The sequence below is a fragment of the Hyla sarda genome (assembly GCF_029499605.1).
Source record: "Hyla sarda isolate aHylSar1 chromosome 1 unlocalized genomic scaffold, aHylSar1.hap1 SUPER_1_unloc_5, whole genome shotgun sequence".
Classification (NCBI taxonomy): Eukaryota; Metazoa; Chordata; class Amphibia; order Anura; family Hylidae; genus Hyla; species Hyla sarda.
In genome coordinates this window covers 283,623-311,178 of record NW_026607591.1, presented here as the reverse complement: position 1 = coordinate 311,178, position 27,556 = coordinate 283,623, and the positions used below count along the sequence as shown (strand labels likewise).

Below are 27,556 nucleotides of genomic sequence, written 5' to 3'. Positions count from 1 at the left end.
CTTAATATAGAGCAGAGTCACAGATTCTTCTGCTGTAATAATTGTGTAGAATTCTTTAATCTCTCTTTCCTGTCTCTTGCTGTATATTCTTCTATTTAGCCAAAATGTAAACTAATGTGATACTACAGCTGGAATATGGAGAAGAAATATCCCTATGTGTACGAGACCATCACACCCGCTCCAATAGAATTAATGTGGGGGATATGCCACTCTTGAATCGTTTTAATTCCTGTTGGCCCACGAGGCACCTCTTTAACCCCTTAAGGACCAGGCCATTTTACACCTTAGGACCGGAGCGTTTTTTGAACATCTGACCACTGTCACTTTAAACATTAATAACTCTGGAATGCTTTTACCTATCATTCTGATTCCGAGATAGTTTTTTCGTGACATATTCTACTTTATGTTATTGGTAAAATTTTGTCGATACTTGCATCGTATCATAGTGAAAAATTTCAAAATTTGCTGAAAAAATTGAAAATTTTGCATTTTTCGAACTTTGAAGCTCTCTGCTTGTAAGGAAAATGGATATTCCAAATAAAAAAATTTTTTATTCACATATACAATATGTCTACTTTATGTTTGCATCATAAAATTAATGAGTTTTTACTTTTGGAAGACACCAGAGGGCTTCAAAGTTCAGCAGCAATTTTCCAATTTTTCACAAAATTTTCAAACTCACTATTTTTCAGGGACCAGTTCAGGTTTGAAGTGGATTTGAAGGGTCTTCATATTAGAAATACCCCACAAATGACCCCATTATAAAAACTGCACCCCCCAAAGTATTCAAAATGACATTCAGTCAGCGTTTTAACCCTTAAGGTGTTTCACAGGAATAGCAGCAAAGTGAAGGAGAAAATTCACCATCTTCATTTTTTACACTCGCATGTTCTTGTAGACCCAATTTTTGAATTTTTACAAGGGGTAAAAAGAGAAAATTTATACTTATATTTGTAGCCCAATTTCTCTCGAGTAAGCACATACCTCATATGTCTATGTAAAGTGTTCGGCGGTCGCAGTAGAGGGCTCAGAAGCGAAGGAGCGACAAGGGAATTTTGGAGAGTACGTTTTTCTGAAATGGTTTTTGGGGGGCATGTTGCATTTAGGAAGCCCCTATGGTACCAGAACAGCAAAAAATCCCCACATGGCATACCATTTTGGAAACTAGACCCCTTGGGAAACGTAACAAGGGGTAAAGTGAATCTTAATACCCCACAGGTGTTTCACGACTTTTGCATATGTAAAAAAAAAAAAAAAAAAATTTCACTAAAATGTGTGTTTCCCCCCAAATTTCACATTTTTGCAAGGGTTAATAGCAGAAAATACCCCCCAAAATTTGTAACCCCATCTCTTCTGAGTATGGAGGTACCCCATAAGTGGACCTGAAGTGCACTACGGGCGAGCTACAATGCTCAGAAGAGAAGGAGTCATATTTGGCTTTTGGAGAGCAAATTTTGGTCGGGGGGCATGTCGCATTTAGGAAGCCCCTATGGTGCCACAACAGCAAAAAACCCTCACATGGCATACCATTTTGGAAACTAGACCCCTTGAGGAACGTAACAAGGAATAAAGTGAGCCTTAATACCCTACAGGGGTTTCACGACTTTTGCATATGTAAAAAAAAAAAAAATAATTTTCACTAAAATGTGTGTTTCCCCCCAAATTTCACATTTTTGCAAGGGTTAATAGCAGAAAATACCCCCCAAAATTTGTAACCCCATCTCTTCTGAGTATGAAGGTACCCCATAAGTGGACCTGAAGTGCACTACGGGCGAACTACAATGCTCAGAAGAGAAGGAGTCATATTTGGCTTTTGGAGAGCAAATTTTGCTCGGGGGGCATGTCGCATTTAGGAAGCCCCTATGGTGCCAGGACAGCAAAATAACCCCCACATGGCATACCATTTTGGAAACTAGACCCCTTGAGGAACGTAACAAGGTGTACAGTGAGCATTTACCCCCCACTGGTGTCTGTCATAACTTTGGAACAGTGGGCTGTACAAAATTTTTAATTTGCACAGCCCACTCTTCCAAAGATCTGTCAGACACCAGTGGGGTGTAAATTCTCACTGCACCCCTCATTATATTCCGTGAGGGGTGTAGTTTCCGAAATGGGGTCACATGTGTTTTTTTTTTTTTTTTGCGTTTGTCAAAACCGCTGTAACAATCAGCCACCCCTGTGCAAATCACCTCAAATGTACATGGTGCACTCTCCCTTCTGGGCCTTGTTGTGCGCCCCCAGAGCACTTTGCGCCCACATATGGGGTATCTCCGTAGTCGGGAGAAATTGCATTACAAATTTTGGGGGGCGTTTTTCCCTTTTACCTCTTGTCAAAATGAAAAGTAAAGGGCAACACCAGCGTGTTAGTGTAAAAAATTTATTTTTTTACACTAACACGCTGTTGTAGACCCCAACTTCACCTTTTCATAAGGGGTTAAAGGAGAAAAATCCCCCCAAAATTTGTAACACAATTTCTCCCGAGTACGGCGATACCCCATATGTGACCCTAAACTGTTGCCTTGAAATACGACAGGGCTCCAAAGTGAGAGTGCCATTCGCATTTGAGGCCTGAATTAGGGATTGCATAGGGGTGGACATAGGGGTATTCTACGCCAGTGATTCCCAAACAGGGTGCCTCCAGCTGTTGCAAAACTCCCAGCATGCTTGGACAGTCAACGGCTGTCCAGCAATACTGGGAGTTGTTGTTTTGCAACAGCTGGAGGCTCCATTTTGGAAACAGTAGCGTACCGGACGTTTTTCATTTTTATTGGGAGGAGAGGGGGGCTGTGTAGGGGTATGTGTATATGTAGTGTTTTTTACTTTTTATTTTATTTTGTGTTAGTGTAGTGTAGTGTTTTTAGGGTACATTCACACGGGCGGGGGATTACAGCGAGTTCCCGCTGCGAGTTTGAGCTGCCGCGCAAAATTTGCTGCATCGCAAACTTGCAGCCTGATACTCACTGTAAGCCCCCTGCCCATGTGAGTGTACCCTGTACATTCACAGGGGCGGGGACCTCCAGCTGGTGCAAAACTACAACTCCCAGCATGCACAGTCTATCAGTGCATGCTGGTAGTTATAGTTTTGCAACAGCTGGAGGCACACGGTTGGGAAACACTGAGTTAGGAAACAGACAATGTTTCCCAACCAGTGTGCCTCCAGTTGTTGCAAAACCACAACTCCCAGCATTCTCAGACATGCTGGGAGTAGTAGTTCGGCAACATCTTTAGAGCCAGATGTTGCCGAACTACAACTCCCAGCATGCTGGGAGTTGTAGTTTTGCAACATCTGGAGGACTACAGTTTGCAGTCCACTAATACAGTGGTTCCCAATCTGTGCCCTTCCAGATGTTGCAAAACTAGAACTCCCAGTATGCCAAAACTGTCCAGGCATGCTGGGAGTTGTAGTTCTGCAACATCTGAAGGGCCAGATGTTACAGAACTACAACTCCCAGCATGCCTGGACAGTAAGGGCATGCTGAGGATGTGTAGTTTTGCAACATCTGGAAGGGCACAGTGGTCTCCAAACTGTGGACCTCCAGATGTTGCAAAACTGCAACTCCCAGCATGCCCAGACGCCAAGGGTGAAGATATACTCACCTGTCGCCGCCGCCGCCATCTTCCTCGCCGGGATCCGGGTCTTGAGGTACGAGGTAAGTACCGGGGCCGGTCCCCAGCACTCCCCCGTCCCCCGCCGCGTCCTCCGGTCTTCCTCCCGTCCTCTCCGGACTTTCAGGGGCCGGGCAGGACGGGAGGAAGTAAGCGCCCTCCCCCCTGCGATTGGTCGGTTAACTAACCGACAGATCGCAGGGGATCGTAGGAGGTGGCCAGCTTGCCACTGCGCTCCGATACTTCAGCATGGTCCTGGCTGTCTGTGACAGCCGGGATCATGCGAAATTACCGGGCGGTCGGGTCCCAGAGACCCGATCAGCCCGGTATCGCCGCAGATCGCAAGGGCGATTTCCCTTGCGATTTGCGGCGATCGCCGACATGGGGGGCCTACATGGCCCCCCTCGGCGTTTGCCCTGGATGCCTGCTGAAGGATTTCAGCAGGCATCCAGTTCCGATCTCTGCCCGGCGAGCGGCAGAGACCGGAAATACAACAGGACGTTCTCTAACGTCCTTGGGCATTAAAGCCCAGGTAGTGAGGACGTTAGAGAACGTCCTATGTCCTTAACAGGTTAACTGTCCTAGGGGATCATTTTACACTGTGGTTTAGGGGTTTATTGTCATTTATTATTCACTGTAACGTATGTAATGCCATTTGTTGTTCTTCTGTGCCAATGGTTCTGTTACACCACACCTCTACGGTTCCTTCTAGGGATTGCCCGGTTTTGTACTATTCTTGCTGTTTAAGGGTAGTGGTTGGGTAATCTCCGGTCATGAGTTTCCCCGTGTTTCACTGAGGGATCCCCTTCCTATAGGTACCCTTCTAGTTATAGTTGCTGTAGGATTCCCCTGGAGGCCCCTCTTTACGTGTATATTCTTCCCCTTTCGTTTAAGCCCAGTTGATTGGTTTATGTCGGGGGTCTGGGGTGGGAGTTCTAGCCACCCACATGTCCGAAAAAAGTGGAGTCCTTTACCCAATTTATGGCCGCCCCTATTCTATTCTGTGGATTGGTCTGTCTGGGGATTTTTTTTTTTCTGTTCTTGCCCTTTTTCGGGTTGTCTTTGTTTGTTTCTGTGTTTTTGCCTCCTCCCCCATGTTCTTCTCATGATGTCAGATCCTTTTCTGTTTTACCTTCCTTGTATTTCTGGTTCCATCCAATGTTTCCTCCTCGCCTCCACCCATCTTTGGTCCTCTTGTCCATCATGCTCTCCTCACCCTCATAGCTATTGTCTCCTCAGTATATGTTCCCCGCTGCATTCTCTTGCCCCCCGGGGGACGTTAGCTCACCATGTGTAAGTTGGTGACGTGGAATGTTAAGGGTTTATGCTCCCTACAAAAATGCATGAAAATTCTGCGCTTTTTGAAACGCCTGCGTCCGGACATAGTCCCTCTCCAGGAAACACATCTAACGGAGCAGGATTTTCAGAGAATGCAGAAGTTGTGGGTGGGCAAGGTGTTTGGCAGCGCAGCGGCGGACGGCAAATCGGGAGTTGTAACGTTGCTTCACAAGTCTCGCACCACATCCTCTCACACGAAAGGGATGACGAGGGGTGTTTTTCTCATTTTCATCTAGTCCATAATGGTACCACATATCACGTTTATAATGTTTATTCTCCTAGTGGTGATAACTCTTCCTTCTTTGCATCTTTAGCAGATACAGTCAATAGCTCTAATGGACCGCACACCATCCTGGGAGGGGACTTAAATACAGTGAATAGACCATAGACGCTCAGCTCACATATCTACCATCCCACATCAGAGTGACAGGGTCCTCCCTCCTTTCCTGACACTGACGGGGTTGATAAACTCTTAGCGGCATTTACACCCGGACGGTCGTGAGTACACGCACTTCTCACGTACAGGGTTCATGCATTGACCATTTCCTAGTCAGTCCCCTTGTGTGCTCTCGCTTAGGAGAGGTGGACATACGGAACCTGGTCATTTCGGATCATTCACTGGTGGTCTTGGAGCTCCTGCCATCATGCACAAAGGGTTCTGACATCTTGTGGCGGTTTTTGTCTTATTTAACGAAAGATTAATCTTTTCTCTTCTTAGGGGGTGGCGGCTGGATTTTCAAACGGACAATGCATCCCACATTGACAATCCCTCTCTGTACTGGGAAACTGCTAAGGTGGTACTTGGGGATAAAATTATGTGTTATAGTAATTCTGTCAAAAGGAATACTCTGGAGGGTCATGCAATGGCAAGCGCAGCCTTAGCGGAAGCTTACTGCTGCTTTTTAGAGTCCTCCACCGTAGATCATAAACTCAAGTGGCAGGCAGCAAAATCCTTGTATGAACTCTTGTTGGATAGGAAAGAGAGAATCCATAGGTCTCACTTTGAAGTAGTTATGTTTTGGCAGGGCAATAAGGCGGGACGTTTGCTAGCGCGTATAGTGAAGGAGTCACGCGTGCCTGCGCATGTACTGACGTTGTGTGACTCATTGGAGCAAGTAATGCATGAGCCGCACTCAGTTAATGGCGTCTTGGACTCCTACTATGCTGCTCTCTATTCTTCTCCCCCCGCTCTGAGGAAGGGGCGCGGTTTCTGGAGGGGCTCACCCTACCATCTTTATCTGATGAGCAGCAGCAGGAGCTCAACGCGATGTTCCAATGGAAGAAGTAGTCACTAGTATACGCGCTTTGGCAAATGGGAAAGCGCCAGGGCCAGACGGCTATCCTGGCAAGTTTTGCAAACCCCTGATTGATCAGGTTGTTTCCCCCTTATGGCATATTTTAACAAAATGGCACAGGCGTACACTCTCCGGCTGCAAAACTAGCATATATTAAGGTACTCCCCAATCCTGACAAGGACCCTTTAGAAACTGGTTCTTATCGCTCTGATCAACCAGGATGGGAAGTTATTATCTAAGATCCTGGCAGATCGCCTGCCTAGATTTTTACCTTCCCTTATTGTTGACCATCAAGTGGGGTTCGTGAAAACCCGTTCGGCGGTCATGAATATTAGGAGGGTACCGGCAGTACTGGATAGTGTTTGGGGCCAGTCCCAGACAGCAACCCAACCCGCATTGTTTGCTTTGGATGCTGAAAAAGCTTTTGACAATGTTCGGTTTGACTGGCTGCGGCTGGTCCTGACAAAGTTTGGGATTGTAGGTCGATTTAGCTCCTTTATAGATGGCCTATGTGATGGTCTCAGGGCTAGGGTACATACCCCAGGCATCTTATCCACTCCCCTCCAGTTAGCGAAAGGAACATGTCAGGGTTGTCCCTTATCGCCTTTTATTGTTTGATCTGGCGATTGAACCTCTGGCCCGCTATTTGATCTCCTCTGATATCTACAGGGGTATAGCCGTGGGCACCCAGGAGATCAAATTGTCCATGTGTGCCGATGATGTATTACTTTACCCAACCACCCCAATGAGGCTGTCCCTAAAATTCTGAACTTTCTATCTTATACCGGAAGCTTCACGGGCTACAGGGTCAATGCCGCCAAGAGTATGCTACTGCCTTTGGGTGCGACTCCTCCCAGGTGGCTTCTTGATGCGAATGCCTTGGGTGCTAAAGTGGCCTCTTCTTCCATAACGTATCTAAGCATTCGCAGAGGGAAGACTCCTGACATGCTCTATTCACTCAACTACACACCCCTCTTTCAGCGTATTTTTGTGGAGTTGAAGCGCTGGGAGACCTTGCCCTTATCTTTCCTGGGTAGATGCCATCTCGTTAAAATGATTAGTTTCCCCCACTTGTTGTACCCCTTGCAAACTCTCCCACTTCTACTTCGGCATGATGACATTTGACACCTCAACGCAGCCTTTTAATGCTTCCTATGGCAGGGCGAGCTCCCGCGCATAGCTTTACAGAAGCTCATGCTTAGCAAGGTTGAGGGGGGGTGTTCATTTCCCAAACATCAGTGGCTATAATTTGGCTTGTTTGTTTCGCCAAGCACTTGAATGGCTGCACTCCTCTGACTACTTCTCCAATCTAGCGGTGGAAACAGCACTGGCCGCCCCATGGTCTCTACCGACACTGCTTCACACTTCATAAGCTATACTTCCGGTAGGGATCAGGGGCTCAGTGCTACTGCGAGATACCATAGTGACCTGGAAGGAAGTGCGAAAAGTTTTTGGCCTTCCGTTTCTGGTATCCAAAAGGATGCCCTTTCTTGACCACCCAGAATTCCTGCAGGGTAAATCTTCTCTGTGGTTGAAATTGTGGCTTTCTAGAGGGGCTCGGACGGTGGGGTAACTGATTCGTAGTGATGACCATAGATGGCTCAACCCTGGAGAAATGCTCCGTGTGTTTGACCTCCCCTGTCCCACACTCTTTATGCCAATCAGGTAACGTCTTTTGTTCTTCTAGATATCGGAATCTCTCGAAGGAAGCCCCAAACAACATTTTAGATGACATTATAGGCAATGAACCCCAGAGAAGGTCGATCTCTGACCTGTAAGCAGCCTTCTGTAAACGCTTCCTAAAACTTGATCCTAAACATGTATTTCGGACGTGGGAAAGATGGACAGGGGACACAAGCATTACTGATGTAGTGTTGAGCGGGTGGGCATCTGTACGAAAAAAATTTATCGATGAGAGGTGGAGGGAGACCTACTTCAAGGTCGTGAATAAACAGAGCTATAGATGATTTTAAAAAAAACAGCATTTTAACATGTTTCGCCACCAAAGTGACGTCTTCAGAGGTTAGGGAACCATTGTTCCCTAACCTCTGAAGACGTCACTTTGCTGGCGAAACATGTTAGGAGGGACAGTGTGAGAGTATTTTAAATATCAGCATAGCACCCTTAATCAGCACATTCTGCAGATGTGCTGAGTAGATCCTATAGGGACAACAAGTTACATCAATACATGTGGTGCTTAAAATGCTGTTTTTTTTTTAAATCACCTATAGCTCTGTTTATTCACATTATTGTTTAACTATTTAAAAATAAAAGTTAAGTTTTATCAAAGTGAGGGATAAAAAGTGGACTTTTTGCTCAGTCCTTTTGGGCTGAGTTGAGGTTAATAAATAAACATATGTTTAGTCCACCCCTCACTAGGGTCATTGATCCTTGTGATCATTAATTTTGAGTTATACTTCAAGGTCGCTCTTGCTGCCCTATATGGCTTCAACATCTTGCCCTCCCATCTGGCTTCAACATCTTGCCCTCCCATAACTTCCCAGATAGGATCACTCATTGCCCTAAATGAAGTACCCCACTTACAAACATGTATCATGGCATCTGGGAGTGCTCACACTCAGCGATATACTGGCGTCTCATACAATCGTACATATGGGATCATTGGAAAGTGCGGGTCCCTTTTATACCACAATCGCTCCTATTTCACCAATTGCGCCCACCGGAGGGAGGAGGGGAAGGGGAGAAGAGGTTTCCTCGGTTTGTCCATTTAGTTGCCATGCATTGTCTAAATGGTTAGATACTACCACTCCAGATTTGCCTATGCTGATTGCCCAATTGAAATCGTTTCTAGACGTAAATCACTTAGATGCCGAGAGACATTGAGAAACTGGCACTAAATGTTTTTTCTAAAAATGGAAATCCTTTCTTGTTGCTCACTTTGAATCTCGGGGGATCGTTGAGATTGTACGACCATTTAGATACAACCACATGGTACAATGTGGAATCTCTGAGAGGTTCTCTAGGGGCGCTAAGTTTACCAGATACATAATACTGAATACAGGCTGAGCATTTATTTTGAGCACTATGGCTCTCGGTTTGGATGCCCTGGGAGTCAGAGGAGCACCAGCAGGGTCCGAGTGAGGCTCCCGTAGCGAGGAGCTGCACTTTATGCTTGTCTACATGGTTTGGGGCCGGGGAAGGCATGTGGTAACTCTGTCTCCCCATCGACAACACCTATTTCTTACCAGATGATGACTGCGTGGTGATCGATGTCAATTTCTCCTAAGATGCCTTAGTGCACTTTTCAAGGACATTGAGAGACTATGCTATTTTCTATTTTTTGTTTGGGGGAGGAGGGATTTATATTATAGGGATTATGGTACCTGAGTGAAGAAGCTTTATGCGCTCTTTACATAAGTGACCAAAACAGTGGTCACCACCTGCAGAACCACTCCTTCATTGAGGGTGTCTTGCTAATTGCCTAAATTTTCCACCTGTTGTCTGTTCCATGTGAAATTGATTGTCAGTGTTCTTCCTGAGTGGACAGTGGGATTTCACAGAAGTGTCAGTGACTTGGAGTTACATTGTGTTGTTTAACCCCTTAAGGACCAAGGACGTACCGGTACGTCCTTGGTCCTGCTCTTCTGATATAACGCGGGGTTACACAGTAACCCCACGTCATATCACGGCGGGCCCGGCGTCATAGTGAAGCCGGGACCCGCCTCTAATAGCGCGCAGCGGCGATCTCGGCGCAGCGCGCTATTAACCCTTCAGCCGCGCGCTCAGAGCTGAGCCGCGCGGCTAAAAGTGAAAGTTCCCGGCTAGCTCAGTCGGGCTGTTCGGGATAGCCGCGGCTAATCGCGGCATCCCGAACAGCTGACAGGACAGCGGGAGGGCCCCTTCCTGCCTCCTCGCTGTCCGATCGCCGAATGACTGCTCAGTGCCTGAGATCCAGGCAGGAGCAGTCATGCGGCAGAATCGTTGATCACTGGTTTCTTATGAGAAACCAGTGATCAGCATAGGAGATCAGTGTGTGCAGTGTTATAGGTCCCTATGGGATAACAATGATCAGTATAAGAGATCAGTGTGTGCAGTGTTATAGGTCCCTATGGGATAACAATGATCAGTATAAGAGATCAGTGTGTGCAGTGTTATAGGTCCCTATGGGATAACAATGATCAGTATAAGAGATCAGTGTGTGCAGTGTTATAGGTCCCTATGGGATAACAATGATCAGTATAAGAGATCAGTGTGTGCAGTGTTATAGGTCCCTATGGGACCTATAACACTGCAAAAAAAAAGTGAAAAAAAAAAAGTGAATAAAGATCATTTAACTCCTCCCCTATTAAAAGTTTGAATCACCCCCCTTTTCCAATAAAAAAAAAACCACAGTGTAAATAAAAATAAAAATAAACATATATGGTATCACCGCGTGCGGAAATGTCCGAATTATAAAAATATATCATTAATTTAACCGCTCGGTCAATGGCGTGCGCGCAAAAAAATTCCAAAGTCCAAAATAGTGCATTTTTGGTCACTTTTTAGATCATTTAAAAATGAATAAAAAGCGATCAATAAGTCCTATCAATGCAGAAATGGTACCGCTAAAAACTTCAGATCACGGCGCAAAAAATGAGTCCTCATACACGGAAAAATAAAAAAGTTATAGGGGTCAGAAGATGACAATTTTAAACGTATTAATTTTCCTGCATGTAGTTATGATTTTTTCCAGAAGTCCGACAAAATCACCTATATAAGTAGGGGATCATTTTAATCGTATGGACCTACAGAATAAAGATAAGGTGTCATTTTTACCAAAAAATTTACTACATAGAAACGGAAGCCCCCAAAAGTTACAAAACAGCATTTTTTTCTCAATTTTGTCGCACAATGATTTTTTTTCCCGTTTCACCGTAGATTTTTGGGCAAAATGACTGACGTCATTACAAAGTAGAATTGGCGCAAAAGATAAGCCATCATATGGATTTTTAGGTGCAAAATTGAAAGAGTTATGATTTTTTAAAGGCAAGGAGCAAAAAACGAAAATGCAAAAACGGAAAAACCCCCAGTCCTTAAGGGGTTAGGTGAATCCTTTATTTTTATGTATTCAAATATAGGGGGCGATTTTTTTTAAAACCTGTCCAGAGGAAAAGTTACCCAGTTGCCCATGGCAACCAATCAGATCGCTTCTTTCATTTTTAACCTCTGCAAAATGAAAGCAGCGATCTGATTGGTTGCTATGGGCAACTGGGTAACTTTTCCTCTGCACAGGTTTTAATAAATCTCCCCCATAATGTTTATGATTCCGCATGATGAACATCATAAACGTAAAACATTACCAAACACCAAAAATGCGGATTTTTGGGTCCATCATATGTATAAGCCGTCCTGAGTATAAGCCGAGGCCCCTAATTTCACCCCAAAAACCCAGGAAAAGTTATTGACTCGACAATAAATAAGCTTAGGGTGGGAAATACATCATCCCCCCCCCCCTGTCATCATCCAATACATCATCCCCCCGTAATTAACACCCCATCATTATCACCCTGTCATCGTCACCCCGTCATTATCACCCCCCGTCATCATCGCCCCCATCATCATCGCCCCCGTCATCATCGCCCCCGTCATCATCGCCCCCATCATCATCGCCCCCGTCATCATCGCCCCCGTCATCATCGCCCCCGTCATCATCGCCCCCGTCATCATCGCCCCCGTCATCATCGCCCCCGTCATCATCGCCCCCGTCATCATCGCCCACGTCATCATCGCCCCCGTCATCATCGCCCCCGTCATCATCGCCCCCGTCATCATCGCCCCCGTCATCATCGCCCCCGTCATCATCACCCTGTCATCATCCCCCACCCCTTCATCATCACCGCCTTTCAATCCCTTCTCAGTGGTCTTCAACCTGCGGACCTCCAGATGTTGCAAAACTACAACTCCCAACATGCCCAGACAGCCATCTGCTGTCAGGGCATGCTGGGAGTTGTAGTTTTGAAACATCTGTAGGTCCGCAGGTTGAAAACCACTGCGGCCTTTGTCATCATCCACACACATCTTTTGTTTTCTACTCACCTCCCCTCGGTGACGTCCCTGCGCGTCGTCAAGGCAACGTCACTAGTCCGGGGCCGGCCCGGAGCGGAGAAGAGGGCCTCCCGGTGAAGATGGACAGCCCGGAACGACTAACCCTCCCCACCAGACGGTCCCTGCAGCACAGATGACGGCCCGGACCAGCTCTCCCTTCTTTACCACCGAGGGGAGGTGAGTAGAAAACTAAAGGGGGGTCTGGATGATGATGAAGGCCTCAGTGGTCTTCAACCTGCGGACCTCCAGATGTTGCAAAACTACAACTCCCAGCATGCTGGGAGTTGTAGTTTTGCAACATCTGGAGGTCCGCAGGTTGAAGACCACTGAGAAGGTATTGACAGGCAGAGATGGACGGGCCGCACCATCCCCTCACAGCTAAAGCCAGAAAGTTTTTTTTGTTCACTCGAGTATAAGCCGAGGGGGGGTGTTTTCAGCACGAAAAATCCCTGAAAAACTCGGCTTATACTCGAGTATATACGGTATCTGAAAAAAGTTATCAAAAAGTCAGATATATGATGGGTAATGGTCCTGATAAAAACTACAAATCACAGCGCAAAAAAATCCTCCTCATACATCCCAGTATACGGAAAAATAAGTTATAGGGGTCGGAATACGGCAATTTTATGAATAACTCATTTTGTAAAAAGTATAATAGTAAAACTTATCATATTTACCACAGAATAAAGAGAAGATGTCATTTCTAAGACAAAACCCCACAAAAATAGCAAAAGTGTTTTTTTTCCATTTTCCTCACAAATAGTAATATTTTGGTTTTGTCGTACATTTTAGGACACAATAAAAAAGTGTCATTACAAAGTAAGATTTGTCCCTCAAAAAAACAAGTTCTCAAGCGGCTCTGTATACGGGAAAATAAGAGTTATGGCTCTAAGGAGAGGAGGAAGAATGACAAATTCTATAGTTTAAAGGTCCTGGGTCGTTAAGAGGTTAATACTGATAATAAAATCTGTGTTATTCTCTGCAGATTCTTGTACCAGGAGATCAGAGGAGAATCTTATATCTTCAGATTATAAAGCAGATGATGATATCACACAAGATACATATGAAGAACATTCCATTATCCCAGATACACCCTCAGCCCTTCACAGCCAAGATCTGTCATCTCATCCTTATATACAGGTCCTGTCTTCTCACTCATCACAGAAAGGTCACAGAAGGGGTGTTGGACATCAACGAGCTCATACAGGAAAGAAAACATATTCATGCTCAGAATGTGGGAAATGTTTTACTCAGAAATCAGGTATTGTTACACATCAGAGATATCACACAGAAGAGAAGCCATTTTCATGTTCAGAATGTGGAAAATGTTTTACTAAGAAATCAGATCTTGTAGTACATCACAGAACTCACACAGGAGAGAAGCCATTTTCATGTCCAGAATGTGGGAAATGTTTTGCTAAGAAATCAGATCTTGTTAGGCATCAAAGAACTCACAAAGGCAAGAAGCCATTTTTATGTACAGAATGTGGAAAAGGTTTTACTAAGAAATCAGATCTTGTAATACATCACAGAACTCACACAATAAAGAAGCCATTTTCATGTTCAGAATGTGGAAAATGTTTTAATAAGAAATCACATCTTGTTGAACATCACAGAACTCACACAGGAGAGAAGCCATTTTTATGTTCAGAATGTGGGAAATGTTTTACTCAGCAATCACATCTTTTTAGGCATCAAAGAACTCACACAGGATGGAAGCCATTTTCATGTACAGAATGTGAAAAATGTTTTACTAAGAAATCACATCTTATAGTACATCAAAGAACTCACACAAGGAAGAAGCCCTTTTCATGTTCAGAATGTGGAAAATGTTTTAATAAGAAATCACATCTTGTTGAACATCACAGAACTCACACAGGGGAGAAGCCATTTTTATGTTCAGAATGTGGGAAATGTTTTACTCAGCAACCACATCTTGTTAGGCATCAAAGAACTCACACAGGAGGGAAGCCATTTTCATGTACAGAATGTGGAAAATGTTTTACTAAGAAATCACATCTTGTAGTACATCAAAGAACTCACACAGGGAAGAAGCCCTTTTCATGTTCAGAATGTGGAAAATGTTTTACTAAGAAATCAAATCTTGTTGAACATCACAGAACTCACACAGGGGAGAAGCCATTTTCATGTCCAGAATGTGGGAAATGTTTTGCTAAGAAATCAGATCTTGTTAGGCATCAAAGAACTCACAAAGGCAAGAAGCCATTTTCATCACAGACTATTAACCTCTTAAGGACTGAGTGCGTATCCATACACCCCCGTTTTAAAGTCCTTAAGGACTGAGGGCGTATAGATACGCTCGTGGGAATTCCGGTCCCCGACGCTCGCCGGGCGGGGACCGGACTGGGATGCCTGCTGATATCGTTCAGCAGGCATCCCGGCATATTGCCCAGGGGGGTCCTGAGACCACCCCCCCATGTCAGTGATCATGGCAAATGGCAGATCAATTCAGATTGTCCATTTGCCGCTGATCAGGTCTCTGATGACCCGAAATAGGGATGATCGGAGCTGTCAGTGACAGCCCCGATCATCCTAAGGGATAGGAGCGCGGTTGCAGTGGTGCCACCCCCTCCTATCTCCTGCCATTAGTCAGCAATGACTACTGACCAGTGGCAGTTGAAGACAGGGGGTTACCATGGAAATCCCCCGCTCTGCCCACCCCTGGATGTCGGGCAGAGCGGGGGGAGAAGATGGCGGCCGGTACCTGGGGACTTTCATGCGGTGGGGACCGGCGATCATCGGTGGCATCATTGGAGATCAGCGGCGGAGGTAGGGAGGCGACGGCGTGGAGCCATCAAGGAAGGTGGCAGGAAAGCGATATTTACTGCTGCCTTCTAGTGGTCTAGTGGAGTTTTGCAACATCTAGAGGTCACAGTTTGGACACCACTATACAGTGGTGCCCAAACGGTAGCCCTCCTGATGTTGCAAAACTACAACTCTCAGCATGCCTGTATTTCTCTCTTCACATACACCAAAAAGCTACGCCAGGTCTGGGATGGTTTAGTTTTAGACACTTTTCAGTGGCTTGCCGCCTTTTTTGCGCCTTTTTACAAAAACTTTTTACAGAAAGTTCATAAATTTCAGTCCACGGCATACGCTGAATTGAAAAGCATGTACTGCTACTCCAAAACATCTGGAATGACTAAAATATTCTACCACCAAAAGGCGCAAAATAACATACAGTGCGCCAAAATAGCGCCTTTTGTACGGAGAAAAAAAGGTGTAAACTCATTGATAAATGTCGGCCAGAGTATTTGTGAATCAATATATCATTTATTTGGAATATCCATTTTCCTTACAAGCAGAGAGCTTCAAAGTTAGAAAAATGCAAAGTTTTCATGAAATTTCGTGATTTTTCACAAAGAAATGATGCAAGTAACGAAGAAAATTTACCACTAACATAAAGTAGAATATGTCACGAAAAAACATTATCAGAATAATCGGTAAAAGCATCAGAGTTATTGGGTGACAGTGGTCAGATGTGCAAAAAAGGGCTCAGTCCTTAAAGGGTTAAATTTTATAAATAAAAAAAAAATATATATATATATATATATATATATATATATATATACATAATGTAACCCCTTAGGGACTCAGCCCTTTGTTGCATTTCTGACCACTGTCACTTTATTAACCCCTTCCCGCAAATTGACGTTTATAAACGTCCTAAGTGCGGTCCCTGTCTATAACGCGGGGTCCCGGCGGGACCCCTTATCATAGCGGGATGGTCCCGGCATCTATTCACAGCCGCGATCGTTCGGCCATGCGCTATTAACCCTTCCGATGCGGCACTCAGCTCGAAAGTGAAACTAAATGCTTCCCGGCTGCTCAGTCGGGCTGATCGGGGTCATCGCGATAAAATCGCGAGGCCCCGATCAGCTACCCGGAGAGAAGAAGGTCTCTTACCTTCTCCGGCGTTGTCCGGGCTCCGATTGATTACTCCCAGCCTGAGTTACAGGCTGGAGCAATCAATCACCGATTTCACTGATTGTTGCCATGCAACGGCAAGGCAGCAGTCTGTGAATGAAATCAGCCATTGCAAGCTCATAGGTCTCTATGGCACCTATCAGCTTGCAAAAAAAAAAGTGTAAACAAAAAGTTAACCCTTTCAGTTATTCCCTTCTGAATTAATAGTTTAAATCACCCAGCATTTCCTAGTAACAAAATAAAACAGTGTAAATAAAAATAAACATATGTGGTATCACCGCGTGCGGAAATGTCCGAATTATAAAAATATACCACTTTTTAAACTGCATGTTCAATGGCGTACGCGCAAAAAAATTCCAAGGTCCAAAATAGCGCATTTTTGATCACTTTTTATACCACAAAAAAGTGAATAAAAAGTGATCAAAAAGTCTGATGAGAACAAAAATGGTACCGCTAAAAACAGATCACGCCGCAAAAAATTAAAAAGTTATAGGGGTCAGAAAATGACAATTTTAAACGCATACATTTTCCTGCATGTAGTCATGATTTTTTTCGGAAGTAATGCACAATCAAACCTATATAAGTAGGGGATCATTTTAACCATATGGACCTACAGAATAAAGATAAGATGTCACTTTTACCGAAAAATGTAGTGCGTAGAAATGGAAGCCCCCAAAATGTACAAAATGGCATTTTTTCTTCATGTTTGTTGCACAATGAATTTTTTTTCCATTTTGCTGTGGATTTTTCAGTAAAATGACTAATATCACTGCAAAGTAGAATTGGTGGCGCAAAAAATAAGCAATAATACAGATTTTTAGGTGTAAAATTGAAAGGGTTATGATTTTTTAAAGGCAAGGAGGAAAAAACGAAAATGCAAAAACGTGAAATCGCTCACTCCTTAAGGGGTTAATAACTCTGATGCTTTTACTTTTTATTCTGATTCCGAGATTGTTTTTTCCTGACATATTCTACTTTAACATAGAGGTACATTTTTGTTGTTACTTGCATCCTTTCTTGGGGAAAAATCAAGAAATTTCATGAAAATATAGAAAATTTTGCATTTTTCTAACTTTGAAGCTCTCTGCTTGTAAGGAAAATGGATATTCACAATAAATTATATATTGATTCACAAATACAATATGTCTACTTTTATGTTTCCATCATAAAGTTGACATGATTTTACTTTTTGAAGACATTAGAGGGCTTCAAAGTATGGCAGCAATTTTCAAAATTTTCCAGTTGTTTGAAGTGGATTTAACCCCTTAATGACAATGGACATAAATGTATATCATGGTGCCGTGCTACTTAACGCTCCATAATATACATTTATGCTCCACCATGACCGCGAGCACTGGACCGGTGCTCGTGTCATGCGCGGCAGGTCCCGGCTGCTGTCAGCAGCCAGGGACCCACCGGTAATGGCAGACATCCGCGATCGCTTGTATGTCCGCCATTAACCCCTCAGATGCCGTGATCAATACAGATCACGGCATCTGCGGCAGTGCGGTACTTTAAATGGATGATCAGATCGCACGCAGCGCTGCCGTGGGGATCCGATCATCCAACATGGCAGCCGAAGGTCCCCTCACCTGGCTCCGTCCTTCTCCCGGGGTCTTCTACAGACCAGAGCAGAAGATGACCGATAACACTGATCAGTGCTATGCCCTATGTATAGCACTGAACATCGTTAGCAATGAAATGATTGCTATAAATAGTTCCCAATAGAGACTAGTAAAGTGTATTAAAAAAAAAAGTTAATTGAACTATCAAAATATATTGTTAATTATCCTGTAGGTGAACGGCGTAAACGTAAAAAAAACAAAAAATTCCAAAATTGCTGCTTTTTTGTCACATTTTATTCCCCCAAAAAATTAATAAAAAGTAAAAACGAAGCAAAAGTTCCAATAAAAACTACAGATCACGGCGCAAAAAATATACCGCCCCGTATACGGAAAAATAAGAAAGTTATAGGTGGTCAAATTAGGGCAATTTCAAACATACTAATTTTGTTAAAATAGTTTGAGATTTTTTTTAAGCGGTACAATTATAGAAAAGTATATAACATGGGGATCATTTTAATCGTATTGACCCACAGAAAAAAGAAAACGTAATTCTTACCGTAAAGTGAACAGCGTGAAAACAAAACCTTCCAAAATTTGCTAAAGTGCGGTTTTCTTTTCAATTTTCCCACATAAATAATATTTTTTGGGTTGCGCCGTACATTTTATGGTAAAATGAGTGATGTCATTACAAAGGAAAATTGGTGACGCAAAACAAGTCCTCATATGGGTCTGTGGATGAAAATATAAAAGAGTTATGATTATTAGAAGGAGGAAAAAAGGAAAATGCTAAAATAAAATTGGCCTGGTCCTTGAGGGCAAAATGTGCCTGGTCCTTGAGGGGTTAAGGGGCCTTTCTGTGAGAAATACCCCATACATTACCCCATTATAGAATCTGCACCCCTCAAAGTATTCAATATGACATTCAGAAAGTTTGTTAACCCTTTAGGTGTTGCATAGGAATAGCAGCAAAATCTAAATCTGCATTTTTTACACTAACATGTTCTTGTATTTTTTCATTTTTAAAAGTCGTATAAGGAGAAAAAGACCCCCAAAATTTGTAGCCCAATTTCTCTCGAGTATGGAAATACCTCATATGTTGACATCAGGGATGTGGAAACTTTGCAAAAAACTACAGTGACCCCCCCGACCTACGATGGCCCCGACATATGATCAAATTGACATACGATGGCCTCTCAGAGGCCATTGCATGTCGACATCGACATACAATGCTTTTTTTATGTCGGGCCATCGCATTAAGTGCTATCCGGCAGTGCCAAATGCTTAAGCTGCTGCCGGATAGCAACTTAATGTTCCCCGTGTGGAGCGGTAAGTATTACTTACCCCTCCACGATGCTCCGGGGTGCCCTCCGGGTCCAGCTCTGGTCTTCCGGTGTCTTCTCGGCCCTCTCCGATGACGTGAATACGCTGCTGCGCACGTCATCCAATAGGAATGACGTACGCAGCGGCGTAATGACGTCGCTACGCAGGCCCAGTAAGGCCTTGCGGAAGACAGCAGAGGACCAGAGAAGACAGCAGAGGACCGGAGAAGACAGCGGAGGACCGGAGAAGACAGCGGAGGACCGGAGAAGACAGCGGAGGACCGGAGAAGACAGCGGAGGACCGGAGAAGACAGCGGAGGACCGGAGAAGACAGCGGAGGACCGGAGAAGACAGCGGAGGACCGGAGAAGACAGCGGAGGACCGGAGAAGACAGCAGAGGACCGGAGAAGACAGCGGAGGACCGGAGAAGACAACGGAGAGCCCAGCGGAGGCCGGGGTCACCATCGGGAGCGGCGGAGACACCATCGCGAGCGACGGGGACAGGTGAGTAAAGCTTCCTATACACGGATCCCTCAACATACGATGGATTCGACAAACCATGGCTCGTTTGGAACAAATTACCATCGTATGTTGAGGGACGACTGTACTTGTCCACGGGACTAAAACGGAGCAAAATCTACTTGTCCCTCATGACGATCCACTTGTCCGGGCCAATTTTCGCTTTTACACTCTCGTTTTTTCCTCCTCGCCCTATAATAGCCATAACTTCCTACTATAATGATACCTTTTAATTGTTCCATAACATATTCTCCGAACCAAAAACAAAAAAATATTGGTGAAGTGAAATTGAAATAGTAAAAGATAATTTAGCAAATGTGACGATTTTCTTTTTTACGCCATTTACCTTGTGGTTGAGTTAACATGTATACTTTAGGTCGTGCTGATTACAGCAATGCCAGATTTGTATAGTTTCCGTCATGTTTTACTAATTAAAAAAATATTCTGAACTTTTTGATTTTTATTTTTTTTATTGCCATTTTCTGACCCCTGTAGCTTTTTTTTCCCCCGCATATGGGGCTGTATGATGGCTCATTTTTTGCGCCATAATCTAGTTTTTTGTATCGGTATCATTTTGGTATTGATTTGACTTTTTAATCGCTTTTAACTTTTTTTCTGGGAAATTATAAAAATTGTAATTCTGTGTTTTTTTTTATTTGTGATTTACCATAGGGGGATACATAATGTTATATATTTTTTGTGAAATAGTTTTTATTAAGCATTTTTCAAAGTTATACAACAGGCCAGGAGATCCCGGTAAGGGTGATGGTACATAAACAGTAATGAACAGTAGTAACACAAAAACAAAATGGGTGAATAATCGTATATCCTACGCGTATACAATATAGAGGACATCTGCTAGTAAAAAAAAATAAGAAGAACCTTGTGCATAGCTGCGGTAAAAGAGGCAAACAATGGTCTAAGGTGTTGGGGAGAGAAACCTAATGTTACTAAGAACACAAATATTCACTATTAATCCTTCACAGTGAAGGGGGATTGGAACCAGAGCCGCCACTTGTTGAGAAAGGCCGGGTGAGTGCTGTTCCCGTAGGAGATAATTCTTTCATATACGCACATAGGATTCATTTCTAGTTGGAGGGCTGCAAAATCTGGAACTGCCTCCGATTTCCATTTATGGAGCAGAATATTCTTAGCGACAGCACATATTGTACACATGAGGGCTCTACTATTTGGTGGCATATCAGAGATCCCAATGAAAAGAAGGGCCGGTCGCAGGGTCCACACTATTGGCCCAGGGAGAACTTTTCCTAGCAATTCTTTGCAATTTTCCCAATAATGTCGTATTAGGGGACACAACCAAAGTATATGTAGCAAGGATCCCCCACCCCCACAACCCCTCCAACATCTGTCCGAGGCTGAAGGGTACATTAAAGAAAGACGGTCTGGAGTGTAATACCACCGGAATGGGGTTTTGGTGACAGATTCAGTATGTGAGGTACATTTGAGGTATAAACGCGACATTTTAAATGCCTTTTGTTACTCATCAATTGAATATTCAGATTGCAAGTCTCGTTCCCAACTACGCATCAGATGAGTTTTCCCACAGCCAACGTCCCGAAGCAAGGCAGCATAAAGGGGTTTCAGCCCCCTACGTGAGGAGGATATGTGGAGGCATGCTAATTTATCTAGTTTGAGCCCCGAGGGGTGTAATCCCCCCAGCAGGTGTCAGACTTGGAGATATTTAACCCCTTAAGGACCAGGCCATTTTACACCTTAGGACCCGGCCATTTTTTGCACATCTGACCACTGTCACTTTAAGCATTAATAACTCTGATGCTTTTAGTTATCATTCTGATTCTGAGATAGTTTTTTCGTGACATATTTTACTTTATTTTGGTGGTAAATTTTCAGCGTTACTTGCATCCTTTTTTGGTGAAAAATCCCCAAATTTCATGAAAAGTTTGAAAATTTTGCATTTTTCTAACTTTGAAACTCTCTGCTTGTAAGGAAAATGGATATTACGAATACATTTTATATTGATTCACAAATAAAATATGTCTACTTTGTGTTGATATCATAAAATGGACATATTTTTACTTTTTGAAAAAATTAGAGGGCTTCAAAGTAGAGCAGCAATTTTAAAAATGTCATGAAAATTGCAAAATCTGAAGGGACAGATGTTACAGAACTACAACTCCCAGAATGCCTGGACAGTCTGGGCATGCTGAGAGTTGTAGTTTGGCAACATCTGGAGGGCCACCGTTTGGGCACCACTGTAACAGTGGTCCCTAAACTGTGACCCTCCAGATGTTGCAAAACTACAACTCCCAGCATGCCCAGACAGCCTTTTGCTGTCTGGGCATGCTGGGAGTTGCAGTTTGGCCTTCCTAGTGGTTGCCACAGTAAAGATCATATTACTTTCACTTTTGTCGTCCCCCCCCCCACGTGTTTCCCTACCTGAGTCGGGATCTCCGTAGTCTCCAGGAGGATCTTCGGTCTCCACGCCATCTTCAGGTAAGGTACCCGGCCTCCATCTTCTTCCCACGATCCCCTCGACATCCAGGGGTGGGCAGAACGGGGGTTGCCATGGCAACCCACTGTCCTGCTCTGCCATTGGTCTGAATCAATTCTGACCAATGACAGGGGATGGGAGGAAATCGCAGCATTGCGACTTCACTCCTACCCTGCAAGATGATCTGGGCTGTCACTGACAGGTCAGATCATCACAATTTTCCGGGTGATCGGGTCACCAGAGACCCGATCAGCCCGGAATAGGAGAAAATCGCATGTCTTAATTGACATGCGATTTTCTGCGATTGCCGACATGGGGGGGGGGGGGGGGTCCCGGGACCCCCCTGGGCATTTGCACGGGATGCCTGCTGAACGATTTCAGCAGGCATCCCGGTCCGATCCCTGCCCGGCGCACGGCGGGGACCGGAACTGCCCATAATGTAACTGTACGTCATGGGTCCTTAAGACCCAGGGTGTCGGGACGTAACGTTACATCATGGGTCCTGAACGGGTTAAAGAAATCGGCAGGTGGCAGTGAGAACTTTGCTCAGATATCTCCAAAAGTCAATAGAGTATTGGATGAGTGAATGTCCCCTACTGAGGCCAAACCTTTATCTATCCAAGCCCTTAAATCAGGATGTGGAAGCAGTGCGTTGAGAAGGGTGATGGATATACTAGATGCCTGGGGGGGGGTACTCCTGTGTCAGACATTCTGTGGAATATTGTCCAAGCTCTGATAGAAGCCGACATCGTTGGGCAGATGTCTTTAGGAGGTGGTAAGTTCCAGAACGGCAACTGCAACAGGTCTTTCAAGGTGTATGGCAAGGCCAGCGAATGTTCTATGTGTACCCATGGAACCTCCAATGATCCCAGAATCCACCCCCCCCAGCACAGAGACCAAGGTGACTATGTAATAAAGTCAGGCATTGCCAGGCCACCCGCATCCCTCTGCCTAGTTAGAATGTGTCTTGCTATTCTGGGCTTTTTGTTGCCCATAATGTTATATTTTAATAGTTTGTACAATTACGCACGCTGTGATACCAAATATGTTTGTTTTTATTATGTTTATATGTTTTTATATTGGAAAAGGGGGTGATTTGAACTTTTAATATGGAAGGGGTTAATGTGTGTCTTTTAAACTTTTAATAAAACATAGTTTTTTTTTGTTTTTTTACACTTTATTAGTCCCTTAGGGGACTTTTAGGAGGAATCATTAGATTCCTCATACAGGTCAATAGAGTTCTATTGAATCTGTGTGCTCTGCGATCCATTGATAGAGCCTAGTCCAGCCAGGATCTATCAATGACAGAGCCGCGGGACAGCCTCGGGACAGCAGGGAATCAGAGGTAAGCCCACGTGCTGCGGGGGGGGGGGGGGGGGGGGGGGGCGATCTAGCCCACCAGGGAGCATTCACATGTCTCTTTAGACGCGCTGTCAGCTTTGACAGTGGCGATCTAAAGGGTTAATAGCCAGCCGCGGCGATCGGGATCACCGCATACTGGCTATTAGCGGCGGCCCCGGCTACTGAGAACAGCCGGGGGCTGCAGAGTACGGGAGCGGTCACGAGTCGGGAGCCCGATCCATACTCCCCTGTGAGCGTCACCGTGAGGTGCACTGCCGTGCTTATCGGTGGTTTCCAGGTCCGGCCCTGCTTGCCCGAAGCCGGGCTAAGGACCTGAAGAATTCACCTGCCCGGCGCCCGGAACTGCATGACCCGAGCGTCGGGTGATAGGAATTCCACATCCCTGAGCAATGTTCCGGTGTGAGGTGCAAAACTGCGCCCTGTGCATTTTTGTGTTAGCTCCTCCCCTCAGCTGTCCAGAGATTTCCGTACATACAGCGAGGGAATGGGGAAGGCAAAGCTGTGCAGGACGCAGTTCTGCACCTCCCTCCCCCGCTCCTTGACGTAGACTTTGACAGCTGAGAAAATCTACGTCCAGGGGCTGTGTGAGCGGCTGTGCACCTCCCCCGGCATTAGAGGGATTCTCACAGGCCTGCTCCTGGATGTAGATTCTCATGCACCTCCCCCGGCAGGAGATGGATTCTCACAGGCCTGCTCCTGAATGTAGATTCTCATGCACCTCCCCCGGCAGGAGATGAATTCTCACAGGCCTGCTCCTGGATGTAGATTCTCATGCACCTCCCCCGGCAGGAGATGGATTCTCACAGGCCTGCTCCTGGATGTAGATTCTCATGCACCTCCCCCGGCAGGAGATGGATTCTCACAGGCCTGCTCCTGGATGTAGATTCTCATGCACCTCCCCCGGCAGGAGAGGGATTCTCACAGGCCTGCTCCTGGATGTAGATTCTCATGCACCTCCCCCGGCAGGAGATGGATTCTCACAGGCCTGCTCCTGGATGTAGATTCTCATGCACCTCCCCCGGCAGGAGAGGGATTCTCACAGGCCTGCTCCTGGATGTAGATTCTCATGCACCTCCCCCGGCAGGAGATGGATTCTCACAGGCCTGCTCCTGAATGTAGATTCTCATGCACCTCCCCCGGCAGGAGATGAATTCTCACAGGCCTGCTCCTGGATGTAGATTCTCATGCACCTCCCCCGGCAGGAGATGGATTCTCACAGGCCTGCTCCTGGATGTAGATTCTCATGCACCTCCCCCGGCAGGAGAGGGATTCTCACAGGCCTGCTCCTGGATGTAGATTCTCATGCACCTCCCCCGGCAGGAGATGGATTCTCACAGGCCTGCTCCTGGATGTAGATTCTCATGCACCTCCCCCGGCAGGAGAGGGATTCTCACAGGCCTGCTCCTGGATGTAGATTCTCATGCACCTCCCCCGGCAGGAGAGGGATTCTCACAGGCCTGCTCCTGGATGTAGATTCTCATGCACCTCCCTCGGCAGGAGATGAATTCTCACAGGCCTGCTCCTGGATGTAGATTCTCATGCACCTCCCCCGGCAGGAGAGGGATTCTCACAGGCCTGCTCCTGGATGTAGATTCTCATGCATCTCCCCCGGCAGGAGATGGATTCTCACAGGCCTGCTCCTGGATGTAGATTCTCATGCACCTCCCCCGGCAGGAGATGGATTCTCACAGGCCTGCTCCTGGATGTAGATCCTCATGCACCTCCCCCGGCAGGAGATGGATTCTCACAGGCCTGCTCCTGGATGTAGATTCTCATGCACCTCCCTCGGCAGGAGATGGATTCTCACAGGCCTGCTCCTGGATGTAGATTCTCATGCACCTCCCCCGGCAGGAGAGGGATTCTCACAGGCCTGCTCCTGGATGTAGATTCTCATGCACCTCCCCCGGCAGGAGAGGGATTCTCACAGGCCTGCTCCTGGATCTAGATTCTCATGCACCTCCCTCGGCAGGAGATGGATTCTCACAGGCCTGCTCCTGGATGTAGATTCTCATGCACCTCCCCCGGCAGGAGAGGGATTCTCACAGGCCTGCTCCTGGATGTAGATTCTCATGCACCTCCCTCGGCAGGAGATGGATTCTCACAGGCCTGCTCCTGGATGTAGATTCTCATGCACCTCCCCCGGCAGGAGATGGATTCTCACAGGCCTTCTCCTGGATGTAGATTCTCATGCACCTCCCTCGGCAGGAGATGGATTCTCACAGGCCTGCTCCTGGATGTAGATTCTCATGCACCTCCCCCGGCAGGAGAGGGATTCTCACAGGCCTGCTCCTGGATGTAGATTCTCATGCACCTCCCCCGGCAGGAGATGGATTCTCACAGGCCTGCTCCTGGATGTAGATTCTCATGCACCGCCCTCGGCAGGAGATGGATTCTCACAGGCCTGCTCCTGGATGTAGATTCTCATGCACCTCCCCCGGCAGGAGATGGATTCTCACAGGCCTGCTCCTGGATGTAGATTCTCATGCACCTCCCCCGGCAGGAGATGGATTCTCACAGGCCTGCTCCTGGATGTAGATTCTCATGCACCTCCCCCGGCAGGAGAGGGATTCTCACAGGCCTGCTCCTGGATGTAGCTTCTCATGCACCTCCCCCGGCAGGAGATGGATTCTCACAGGCCTGCTCCTGGATGTAGATTCTCATGCACCTCCCCCGGCAGGAGATGGATTCTCACAGGCCTGCTCCTGGATGTAGATTCTCATGCACCTCCCCCGGCAGGAGAGGGATTCTCACAGGCCTGCTCCTGGATGTAGATTCTCATGCACCTCCCCCGGCAGGAGAGGGATTCTCACAGGCCTGCTCCTGGATGTAGATTCTCATGCACCTCCCTCGGCAGGAGATGGATTCTCACAGGCCTGCTCCTGGATGTAGATTCTCATGCACCTCCATTAGGAGGAGATGGATTCTCACAGGCCTGCTCCTGGATGTAGATTCTCATGCACCTCCCCCGGCAGGAGATGGATTCTCACAGGCCTGCTCCTGGATGTAGATTCTCATGCACCTCCCTCGGCAGGAGATGGATTCTCATAGGCCTGCTCCTGGATGTAAATTCTCATGCACCTCCCCCGGCAGGAGAGGGGATTCTCACAGGCCTTCTCCTGGATGTAGATTCTCATGCACCTCCCTCGGCAGGAGATGGATTCTCACAGGCCTGCTCCTGGATGTAGATTCTCATGCTCCTCCCCCGGCAGGAGATGGATTCTCACAGGCCTGCTCCTGGATGTAGATTCTCATGCACCTCCCTCGGCAGGAGATGGATTCTCACATGCCTGCTCCTGGATGTAGATTCTCATGCACCTCCCTCGGCAGGAGATGGATTCTCACAGGCCTGCTCCTGGATGTAGATTCTCATGCACCTCCCTCGGCAGGAGAGGGATTCTCACAGGCCTGCTCCTGGATGTAGATTCTCATGCACCTCCCCCGGCAGGAGAGGGATTCTCACAGGCCTGCTCCTGGATGTAGATTCTCATGCACCTCCCTCGGCAGGAGATGGATTCTCATAGGCCTGCTCCTGGATGTAGATTCTCATGCACCTCCCTCGGCAGGAGATGGATTCTCACAGGCCTGCTCCTGGATGTAGATTCTCATGCACCTCCCCCGGCAGGAGATGGATTCTCACAGGCCTGCTCCTGGATGTAGATTCTCATGCACCTCCCCCGGCAGGAGAGGGATTCTCACAGGCCTGCTCCTGGATGTAGATTCTCATGCACCTCCCCCGGCAGGAGATGGATTCTCACAGGCCTGCTCCTGGATGTAGATTCTCATGCACCTCCATTAGGAGGAGATGGATTCTCACAGGCCTGCTCCTGGATGTAGATTCTCATGCACCTCCCTCGGCAGGAGATGGATTCTCACAGGCCTGCTCCTGGATGTAGATTCTCATGCACCTCCCCCGGCAGGAGATGGATTCTCACAGGCCTGCTCCTGGATGTAGATTCTCATGCACCTCCCTCGGCAGGAGATGGATTCTCACAAGCCTGCTCCTGGATGTAGATTCTCATGCACCTCCCTCGGCAGGAGAGGGATTCTCACAGGCCTGCTCCTGGATGTAGATTCTCATGCACCTCC

The 27,556-nt window shown here is 46.3% G+C and overlaps 2 protein-coding genes across 2 annotated transcripts in view; one reads left to right on the top strand and one right to left on the bottom strand.

The window, feature by feature from the left end:
* Positions 1-27,556, top strand: part of LOC130298226 (oocyte zinc finger protein XlCOF7.1-like) — an 82,462-nt gene that overhangs the window by 4,416 nt on the left and 50,490 nt on the right. The gene's annotated exons all lie outside the window — the stretch shown is intronic.
* LOC130298217 (oocyte zinc finger protein XlCOF22-like) overlaps positions 1-27,556 on the bottom strand; it is a 300,794-nt gene that overhangs the window by 243,420 nt on the left and 29,818 nt on the right. The gene's annotated exons all lie outside the window — the stretch shown is intronic.